This window comes from Canis aureus, chromosome 28, assembly GCF_053574225.1.
Source record: "Canis aureus isolate CA01 chromosome 28, VMU_Caureus_v.1.0, whole genome shotgun sequence".
Classification (NCBI taxonomy): Eukaryota; Metazoa; Chordata; class Mammalia; order Carnivora; family Canidae; genus Canis; species Canis aureus.
In genome coordinates this window covers 16,165,510-16,177,148 of record NC_135638.1, presented here as the reverse complement: position 1 = coordinate 16,177,148, position 11,639 = coordinate 16,165,510, and the positions used below count along the sequence as shown (strand labels likewise).

Here is an 11,639-nt window from a genome sequence, read left to right as displayed (position 1 = left end):
TTCCTGTGGTGGCCACCTTGTCATAACTTGCACATAGATCTAATGGGTCTGACCCTCAGTCTGTTTTTATGCAAGTGCAGAGAAAGGAATTGGCATTTTCAGTGGATTGCAGTTTTCGTTGAAAGCTTATCATTTGCCACAGTGATTGGCATTAAAAGAATGCTATTTAAGTATTGGCTGAATGAATGGATGACCTATTATTATAGGTAGTTCCGTAACACATGGAAATTCATAGAAGTTATGAATATAGTTAAATATCAGCACAGGTGAAGGTGGGTGAGTCAGGTTCTAATTTTCCCTTCAACAACTGTTCTGTTGTTTCCCAGCAACAACCACAGATTACGCTCCTGGGAGCAGATTTGTTATACCCAGCTTGATTTCTAGGAAACTTATTCAACGATATAATTTGAACAACTAGGGCAAATGACATAATTATTGCTATGGAGTCATTTGATTGAGCACTGGCACCAGAGTATTTAATATTAGGTATGATCAACTGTAGTCTAAGTTTAAATTTGATCCAGTTTCTCTGTACTCTTGCCCATTTTGAGTGTTATTAAAAAACATCCAGGACAATTTAGTGGAAATAAAATCTTATCTAAAGATTGATGCCATATTCGCTTGTTTATGTTATCCCTTGTGTAAATGGTTGGTTTATATTCTTCACAGTGTCCAAGAGAGATACTATTTCCTCCGGGAGGAAGTCTACTAGCACCTGGGAGAAAGAAACACAAAAGATCCACAGCTGTATATGGCTTGATTCTACATATTTTTCTACTCCATATCAGGTCTCCTCCCTCTTTGTGGGGTGTGATAGACATGACATGATGGAAAGTTTGGGCAGAGGAGGGCATTGTTCACTCTTTCACCCTCATCGATTCATGCCCTGACAGAAAATCTCCAACAATATATTTAGCTAGGAAGAACAGCTAGAAAAGATTTGGTTGTGTTATTCTATGCTGCTAATTCTGCTTTATAGCAGTGACTTGGAGAAGTAGATAAAGAACAGGCATTTCAATCTACACAGTAAACACAGTGACACATGTTACTGAGTCCACAGACATTTCATCAGTGGAAAAGAAAATCCCTCAAATTATTTCAAGGGTATTTCTTTCAGATTTGTGGTACAATGAAAAGACTTTATAACCAAGAGAGGTTTTTTTTCCCCTTTTACACTGTAGTCTTTAATATTTCCTTTCTACACAAAATATACTTTCTATTCCTGCTTCAACATTATGTAGATTCAGAAATTTAGGATACAAGAAGAAACTAATCAAAAAGAACAAAAAAACAAAAAAACAAAAAAAAAAAAAAAAAGAACATTCAACCTAATATTTTGTAGCCTAGACATAGGATTGATTAATTAAAGGAATGATTTATCAATTACAAGGCAAAGTGAAATAATAAGGGCAAAGGGAAGTATACATTGCATATACCCTGCGCTTCTGTGTGGGTAAAATATGGTGTGCCGGTACTCTTATCTTGATTAATTCCAAAATGCCTCTCTCACTTATTCCAGTGCCTCACCTCTTTTCTAATCACATTGACACGTGAACTTTTTTGTCCCTGCCAAGTGAGTTATTTGCAACGGCAATATTAATATATTTGAGCAGAATTGAATCAAGTCGCTTTCAAAAAAAGATACAACTATGGGGTCAGAGCACATATTATTTCAAGAAAGAACTGTGTATATTCGAGGTGAGAAAGGCCCACCCAGACTCAAACAAGGCTAAAACTGATTTGGAAATCATAAAAAGAACAGCCTGGATTTAATGATGCTGTATGTACATAGGAGCCAGGAACAAGCTTCCCATTAAAGTTGAATGTATCATGGAAACTTACTTAAAGCATAATTATCAATCAAGATAGATCATTTCATAGATACTCAACTGAAACCTAGAGGAAAATGTAAAAGGAAGGCTCAGAAATCATGGGTAACATCTAACATAGGGAGAATTAAAAAAAAAAAAAAAAGATACTTGCAACTTGTCAGTTCTAGAGATCACAAAAGACCAAGTCAAATAAAATTGCCTTTAGTTACAGTAAGAGAGAATTTCTATTGAATGTCAGGATATATTTCCCCCTTCTCTGAACTCTTAACAGCATGCATTGCCTGAATCAATCATTTGAGAATAAATTGAGTATCACTTGATAACTATTGCTTTATTAAAATGTTATTTTGCATCTTGTATCATGTTTTTAGTTTACCTTTTGATTGTGAGCTTGAGACCAAACGCTAATTATTTGATTGTTTAAAAGATATAGCTCAATTTCTTTTACAGATCAGCTTTCAAGGAAATTCACTTTTTATTTTATTGATTTGATCTTCACACCTGATGTCTTGAAAAATTAGAGAAGTAACTGTAGTCTTGAATGATCTAAGGTTGTCATGCTCAGAATCAGAGGAATGGACTACATGATCTCTTTGATGACCCAAGTGTTGTTTATAATATATAAGGTATGATTACCGGCCCCTTTAATGGCCTCTAAAAGAATAAAAATGGAGGGTTAAAAGTGTAATGAAATGCAAATGAAACTGTCCTGGAAACAGAACTGCATATTTTATTTGTTTCTTACAGAATCTAGGACATAGAGAGTGTTCACATTAAATACTATCAACAGTATTCTAGCTTTAAAATAATGGTGGAAATAATTTATAGTAGAATTGCAGTTACTAGTTTAAAATGAATGCTACCAAATATTTTGGAAACCAAATGAGGTTGTTATCAATTCCATATTAAGAAGAGTTCTAAATATCTTCTGTTCTCTTTCTTTTTGCTGCATTTCCTAGATATGTCACATGTTGAGTAGAATTTAAGCCTGTAGTTAACTTCACATACTTGCTGCACACCCAATTTAAAATCAAATATAGTTAAGGTTCAGGATTTATACTGAACACTTTCACCTAAGAGAGAGCTCTCTCTTTTTCTTCCCCAAAGATTTCTCTCTTTTAATGAGGAAGAAGTAAAAGATATTAAAAACTTATGATTTACAAAGTCCTTTTGACATTTACTCCATTTCAGGTAGATGGTGTTTTAGATAGCTTTTTTAAACAATGCATATTTGAGGTTGCACTTAATTAAATAAAAGCTGGAATAGTGCAGTCTAAATATCACTGGACTCGATGAGCTCTCATTTTGCTGTATCCACTCATTCTGTGCAGCACTTTGCACAAGTCACTTAACCCACCTGGGCTGAGATTTCCTCAACTGTAAATGAAGCCACTGGACTAGAACATCTTTGAGGTCTTTATCAATGCTGACATTGTGTAATTATAAGCTCCATAATTACCTTGAGCCTCAGTTTCCGCATTTAAGTAATGTGCTTTATTATAACACCTTCCATTTCTTTAGGTTTGTTTTGAGGATCGAAGTAATTAATTTTTTCAAAATCATACTTCGCTATTAAAAAACTGTTGCTATTGTCATCAGTCACAGCATTAATAGCAACTATAGAGGATACAAAGCTATGTGGAGACTATGGAGCAATACTGAAGTGCAATCATATACTGTGTGATCTACTCTTTGTTAAAGACCTTTTTCAGATGAATTTGTCCTTTGACCAAGGTTTTTTTAGAAGAAGCATCATGAGCAAAATGATAATTAGTCTTTTTAATTTTTTTTTATTTATTACTTATGATAGTCACACAGATAGAGAGAGAGAGAGGCAGAGACACAGGCAGAGGGAGACGCAGGCTCCATGCACCGGGAGCCCGACATGGGATTCGATCCCGGGTCTCCAGGATCACGCCCTGGGCCAAAGGCAGGCGCCAAACCGCTGTGCCACCCAGGGATCCCGATAATTGGTCTTAATAATGTCTGTCATACATGAGAAGCCTGCCGTCCAACAGAAGTCCTGTTTCATTAGATGATTCTACATTCACTGACCCCATTTGTAATGAGAAATTAGCAAAAACTACCTATTAAGTTTCCACTACAGGTAGGGCATCTTGTTAAGCACTCTCAGGACATTGTTGCTATAAACATAAATTCTACCTTCAAAGAACTTATGATACATTTAGGAAAGAAAATACATTTTGAAAAAAAAATTGAAGTAAAAAGATGACAGAGGGACATCTGGGTGGCTCCCTCAGCTAGGTGGATGACTCTTGATTTCAGCTTAGGCCATGATCTCAGGGTCCTGGGATGCTCAGCGGGAAGTCTGCTTCAGGATTCTTTCTGTCCCTCTGCAACCCCACCCCCACTCAAATAAATAAATAAATCTTAAAAAAAAAAAAGATAGTAGAAAATATGCTTCAAGAGTATTCATTATGAGGGCAGCCCGGGTGGCTCAGTGGTTTAGCACTGCCTTCAGCCCAGGGCGTGATCCTGGAGACCTGGGATCAAGTCCCATGTCAGGCTCCCTGCATGGAGCCTGCTTCTCCCTCTGCCTATGTCTCTGCCTCTGTATGTGTGTATGTGTCTCTCATGAATAAATAAATAAAGTCTTTGAAAATAAAAAGTATTCATTATGATCTGGCCGGGGAATTTAATAGGAATTTGGTATAGAGGAGAAAAAGATTGCCTTAAGTTTAGGTGGTGGGTTAAGCTTTTATATTAGAAGTAGATTGTGTCTGTGTTGATAGAACTGATGAGATAGTGTCTCAAATATTCCATGTGTTTCTCTGCTTCTCCTAGCTTCCTGTTTACTTAGATTGGAACCATGGAACCATGCTGGAGGGATAAGGGAGGAGGTGACTTGTGTATTTTCTAGGTGAGGGCAATTAGGTGTCAGTCAGGATCTTCCATCATTCTCTTTTTCTGCCTCATAGCCTGGAAGTAATCTGCTCCTCCAGGTGGTATAGCTACAGGACAGAGGGGAGCTACCCGAACTACCTGAGCCTTACCTGAAGGAGAGGAAAGTCTTAGTTGTATTAAAGCCACCGAGATTCTGTGTTTATGTGCAATAGCACATCACAAGAGTTACTCTAACATAAGGGATGGGAAAAATTTAATTAGGTAAAGAGAAAGGGGAAGATATTTGTAGACATTTGGGATAATGTAAAAACTTGTGTGGAGCTGGAAAATGGAAAAATATTCTCCAGGAATACTAACACATACACATATACTCACACATGCACACTCATACACACACACACACACTCAATTGAAACAGCATATGTATGAGATATAATACTTTAACTTAGAAAGTAAATGGAAACAAATTGATGGAAATTTTATTGACAGATTAAAGAGCATGGGTTATATTTTATAGATTTCAAGAAAACAATGAAGACTCATTCCTGAGAAGCATAGAGAAGTTGCCAAAGAAGTACAAAAACTAAAAGAAGAGAGAGGCCAATTAAACCTTTAAATAGTTCATCAAAGAGGTGATAATCTAGCATATTGGAAATAGGAATGGGTGCAAAATGAGAGATACAAAAAATATATATATATATATATGAAAATACTCAAGGGGTGCTTGGGTGTGCAGTTGGTTAAGCTTCCGCCTTCGGCTCAGGTCATGATCCCAGGGTCCTGGTGTCCAACCCTGAGTCAGGCTCCCTGCTCAGCGGGGAGCCTGCTTCTCCCTCTCTCTGCTGCTGCTCCCCTGCTTATATTCTCTCTGTCAAATAATAAATAAAAATTTAAAAAAAATTCAAATTGCTATGCCATATCCTTTTACTATTAAGTTTTTGTGATAATCATTGATTACTGTATTTAAATATTACATTCCTCCAGAATAAAATGGAAAATGTTATATCCAAGAAAAATATAACAAAAATATCAAAAATCTTTTCACTGAAGTTTAAGATTTTTAATAATACCCATTTATAAGTAGGGTGTATACTATTGGGGAAATAAGTAAATTAATCATGAAAAATTTGGCAATTTTTTAATCTTTAGAAATAAAATAATATTTAGTATATACAATATTTCTTTGAAACCACAAGCTTCAGCACCAAAATTTGGCATCCAAATGTTCCTTATTATAATAATTCAAAAAACCATATTTGCCTACAGTAAATATAGCACACTCACATTTATCCAAATCAATCAGAATTTTGACTGAATTGACTTTGAAAATGTCCTGCCATCCAAACATAAAATTCATCAATAAAATGGAAAACTCATTTCGAATTGAATAATAAGGGTCTTTTTAACACTCAGTGAAAAGAAAACGAGAGGCAAAATCGACTTTATTTTTAGGTCACCATTTTTTTTAAAGTTTGATTGTTTTTGCACCGACACACTCTATTTACTTTAGACTTACATATGTGGGGCTTTGCTTTTTCTTGACTAAAGTAAATATGTCACACATCTTAAATGGATATTTCTCATAGGAAATGAATCTGTGTAGAACTCTCTGAAATGGGCAGAGCAATTGGAGCGATGTGGCATATTAAAATGATTCTAAAGTAGTAGTAAAAGAGTACTATATGAAAATTCTACTTCCCTCACTCTTTTTTTTTTCTAAGTGTCTGATAAAAGTTACTGGACTCTCCGCCATCCAGAAATTGGATTTTGTCTAAGTTTACTATGCACCTCAGTAAGGAGGAGGGGAGACAGAACAAAACCTGTTCCTAAACCTTATTCAAATTGATGTGCTAAGCTAATACTAATCATATTGATATTGAGTACAAAATTTGTCTTTCAGGAGCATTATGGATAGAACAGTGTGTATCTAATATCTAAAACTTTACTTCACTTAAACTACCTCAGAAGGTAACTTTTAGTCCTTTTAGCATTCCAGAGGGAAAACCTCTATATGGAACATAAATTTTAAAAGCCTCCAAGACCTACCTGAATGAAATAACAATGGTGAAATTTTAAGTGTGGATAATAGACAATAGAAGTGTTTAGGGAAGGTAATGTGCCTTCCTGCCCTTAAGCCTCATCATTGTGAAGGATAATTCTAAAATGAGTTGGCAGTTGGGTAGAGGAGGATGTGCTTTCTTCAGAATCATTACTAGAGCCTTGAGATTTAACTTCCTTTTCTTAAAGACTATTATATTTAACTCTCTACAGGAAGAGGATGGGGCAGATAGGAGGTCTAAACTCCTCACCATGTGAGGCTCATTTCCTGATGAAACACTGCTTCTTATTCAGTTCACTGAACCTACTTGAAAGTTTCCAAATTATTCAGTTTTACCTCTTTTCAGTCCACTAACATTCCCCATGAATTTGTCTTCAGGTCGTTATTCTGATAAGACAAGAAATGTGCTTTACCTATAAGTTAAGTACATGCAGCCACACACACCTTCGGTGTACCAGAAATAGGAAGAGAACTTTTAAAATAAATGGAATGATACTCTACATGTTAGGTGTCCATTTGAAATAACCTTATAATAGCATGTTAATTTCCTCAGTTTCCCTCACTCTATTCTAACATAAAAAATCATCATTGGGATGTCTGGGTGGCTCAGTGGCTTAGCGCCTGCCTTTGGGCCAGGGTGTGGTCCTGGAGTCCCTGGCGGGGATCGAGTCCCACGTTGGGCTCCCTTCATGGGGCCTGCTCCTCCATCTGCCTGTGTCTATGACTCTCTCTCTCTCTTTCTCTCTCTCAGGAATAAATAAATAAAATCTTTTTAAAAATCATCATTTATTTTTTTACAAAATAAAGGCATCACTGTAAAATAAAAAATTCTGCTACATTTCTACAAACTGAGCACCAAAGCCAAGAACCACACATGTAGATGTTGCTATGTTCAACTTTGTCCTCAAAGGCTTGGCTGCCTTCTAGAGAAGAACTAATTCACATTTTATGACTCTTTGAACAACAAGATTTCTTCAAAAATCCAAAAGTCTGGCATAAGATGACACTAAGTGCAAACACTCCTTAAATAAATTACCTCAAATATGCCTATTTAATTGGACTTGCAAACATACAAAAGATGGTGACTTGCCTCTACCGTTCAGGTATAGGCTGCTGCAGACCAAATTTTATAGTTTTTAATGGTTTCTTCAATTTAATCTGCTTCGTAAACTCATGAGAAAAACACAATCATTTTCATATTTTGATGTACACCCATCTATGGAGCTTTAAGATAGCTCACATATTGTGTGTTAATTTGAGACAAGTAAAATTTCCAAAATTGTCAAACTAGTCTCAGAATGCTCAGAATAAAGATCTGTGACTTTAAGAGTCGGGAAATGGAACTAGTGAGGCACTTGGTTTATTATGATTGAAAGGCTGAAGAAGGCTAAAATTGATTTTACTGGGAAACCAGAAATATCACAGATATAATTTTATCATAGAATGTAATGGGGTGCAGTAAATAAGAAAGAAAATCTACCACAAGGACTGCATAAGACAAATGAACAGGATTGTAACATTTTCTAAAGAATTCGATTAACTGAATACATTAAATATTTTTCCAAAGCAGTTAGAGCTGACACCTGCTGTTTAGTAGAGTGGTGTGGTTTGAAGCTTTTTACCTCTTTTCAGTAAGCTGAAGAAGTATAATATGTAATGAAAATCAAAGCATTTAAAATATTCAACTAGTCTGTTTGAAGACTTTATAATGTATAAAATTGGCTAATTTTTAAAATCAGTTTAAAAATAGGTCATCAAATGTTGTTAGACTGCTACATAGGCTTAACAATGTCCCATTTTCAAAAGGTATCCTGTTGTTTATAATTAAAATCTAACTAATATATTCACTTGAATTTAATGCCTGAAGAGAATGTTTCATTAAATTGATATATAGCTTAGACCTTTTTCTCTCAGAATAAATGAGACAGGAATTAACAAATTTAATGACACCGTAGAATTTCAGAGAAAAAAAAATATATATACACAAATGAATACATAACATTCTAAAATTTAGTAGATCATAGAGTCACCATGTAATAATTTTAAAAAGCCAAATAGCTGGGGAAGAGGAATTTAAAAGAATTTCAAACTTTTGTTAAGATTTCAAACTGGGATCTACCACTTGAAAAAAACATTTATCTTTGTATAAGCAGAGCATGTGACTGTGATCTAAAATCTTAGTTTTTCTGTAAATAACTCACCTACTTTCCCGAAAACAACATAATTTTCAATCGACGCTATTGAATACATTTTCCTTCTCAACATGTATTCTTAATTTGGCTTCTGCGATATTCCTCTTTGTAGTTGCCTCCTCTATTTGTCTGCTTGAGCTGCCATAGCAAAATACCACAGGCTGGGTGGCTTAAACAAGAGAAACTTGTATGTCACAGTTCTGGGGCTGGAAATCCCAGATCACATTGCAGAGTCAGTATCTGGTAAGGACTCTCAGTGAGATGCAAATGTCCACCTTCTCACCGTGTCCTCCTTTGGCAGAGAGAGGGAGTGCTCTCATGTTTCTTCCTTTTCTTATAAGAGCACCACCCCTATTGGACTACAGACCCACCCCTATGACCCCTCCTCACAGGCCCTATTTCCAAATATTGTCACATTAGGGATCAGAGCTTATAAATTCTGAGGAGACATGATTCAGTCTGTAACAACTCCCAATGTGCGAAATCTGTCCTGCGCTGTCTTTAATTTTGTCCCTGAGGACGTTGGTAACCAAACTCCAAAATGTCCTCCCATGATCCCTTGCTTGTGATAGTCACAACTTTTCATATGCCCTCCCATTTATACCAAGGTTGGTTTGTGTGACCAATGGAATATGGCAGAAATGATGGTTTGCTGCCCCCAAGATTAGAGGAGAAAGACATTATGATTTTGATCTTGGTTGTTCTTCTTCTGTCCTAAATCACTTACTGCAAGGAAGCCAACTATCATATCACAAGAAGCTTTGTAGAGAGAAGCCATGTGGCAAAGAACTGAGATCTGAGACTTCTTGGAAGTGGATCCTCTAGCAACTATCAAAACTTTGGGCGATTGCAGGTCTAGCTGACAGCTTGACAGCAACTTCATGAGGGACACTGGGCCAAAAATACCTACCTAAGTTGCCCTTGGATTCCTGAACTTCAGAAGTCACAAAATAATATGTTTTCATTGTAACTTTAACCTCCTTCTTCAGAATATATATTATCACAAAACATTAAAAAAAAAACCCTCATGATCTGGCCCTGTCCTACTCATCCAAATTTATCTTTTGACAACTCTTCTTCATTCTTCTCTCCCTTATTTTCCCATGGTACAAAACTGCCAAGATGAAATCCAGGAATGTGCCATGATTCTTTTAGCAAGAGCTACTTCCTTTGCTCAAGGAAGACTCACCCCTTCCTTATCTGGTCAAATTCTATTTATGTCTCAAGACTCAGTTCCATTGCTGCTGTTTTTAGATAATACTCTATGTTGCAAATGCAGGATTATTTCCTTTTTTTAATGGCTGAATAATATCTATCATGTCTTCCTTATCTATTCATCCATCAATGGACACCTAAAGTGGTTTCCATATCTTGGCTACTGTGAAATATACTGCAAACCTTCCCAGATCCTCTAATTTGGAAGAGTTGCTTATTTTATGTACACTCACATTGACCAGACTTTCCATCAAATAGAGTGCCTGTCATGTACATAGTCTATTAAGTTTGTCTAACTCATTATTTTGTAGGCTTCCTTATCACAGATTCTTTATCACAATGTAAATAAACATTTACTTAGAGAAGGAAGGATGGAGAGAGGACACAATTCCAAGATAGCAGACATTATAGAGATTGAAGTGTTAGTGACAATTTTTTTTTCAATGCTAAGGTCAATAATAACCTGTGGTAATCAGTAATAAATTTATTAAAATTTATGTCTGAAAAATAATTTTACAGTGAAAAATATACTGCTTTTCTTCTCTGCTTTTATTGTAATATTTTAAATTCTAAAATCATCTAATAGTCATATCTTTCTATATTGTGTATTAATCCAAATTTATAATTAATTTTGAAATTGAATTAAAATTTGGAGCTATGAAAAATGTCATTAATTTCATTTTTATCTAATAAAACCTATATGAATTTTTACTTTTATAACTTTAATTAGAAATTCTCAAGTAAGTAGTTATAAAAATGTTCTGTATATTGTGTAGTGTCAGTGATCTGTCACTGATATGTACTTCCAAGGGCTGCATATAACACAAGAAGGGAAGGAAATGCCCATCTAGCCTAATTTAAAGAAGAAAACAACTGTCTCTCCAGATACTTAAACTGAGATAAAACCTTTTTCCTGTATCTCTCTTAGATGACTAGAAAGTCAAGCATTCTGGTACCTAGAATCTGATTTTGATACGTGGGAAGAACTTTTAACTCCTGAAAAAATGATTCCTTTCTTTTCTTTAAAGATTTTATTCATTTATTTGAGAGAGAGAGGGAGAGAGAGAGAGAGAGAGAGAGAGCATGCAAGTAGTGGGGTGGGCATATTATGAGGAAGAAGCAGACTCCCCAGTGAGCAAGAAGCCCAGGGAGCCCAATGCAGGGCTCAATCTCAGGACCTCAAGACCATGACCTGAGCCAAAGGTAGACTCTTAACTGGCTAAGCCATCCAGGTGCCCCCAAAATGGTTTATTTCTTGATACATAAAATGTGTTTTCTTTTAAAAGATTTATTTTTTTAGAGAGAGAGAGCACATGTGAATGAGTGAGGGGAGGAGCAGAGGGAGAGATTCCTGAAGCAAACTCCCTACTGATGTTGAAACCTATCTCAAAGCTCAATCTCACCACATGAGAAGATGGTCTGAGCCAAAACCAAGAGCTGGCCTCTTAGAGCTGAGCCTTCCAGATGCCCCAAAAT

The 11,639-nt window shown here is 35.8% G+C and overlaps 1 long non-coding RNA gene across 1 annotated transcript in view; it reads right to left on the bottom strand.

Moving 5' to 3' along the window:
* Positions 1 to 5,154: 5,154 nt before the first annotated feature.
* Positions 5,155 to 11,639, bottom strand: part of LOC144300465 (uncharacterized) — a 90,535-nt gene continuing 84,050 nt past the window's right edge. Inside the window, exon 3 of the long non-coding RNA XR_013367116.1 lies at positions 5,155 to 5,565. This is a non-coding gene — a long non-coding RNA (uncharacterized LOC144300465). The remainder of the gene's footprint in view (positions 5,566 to 11,639) is intronic.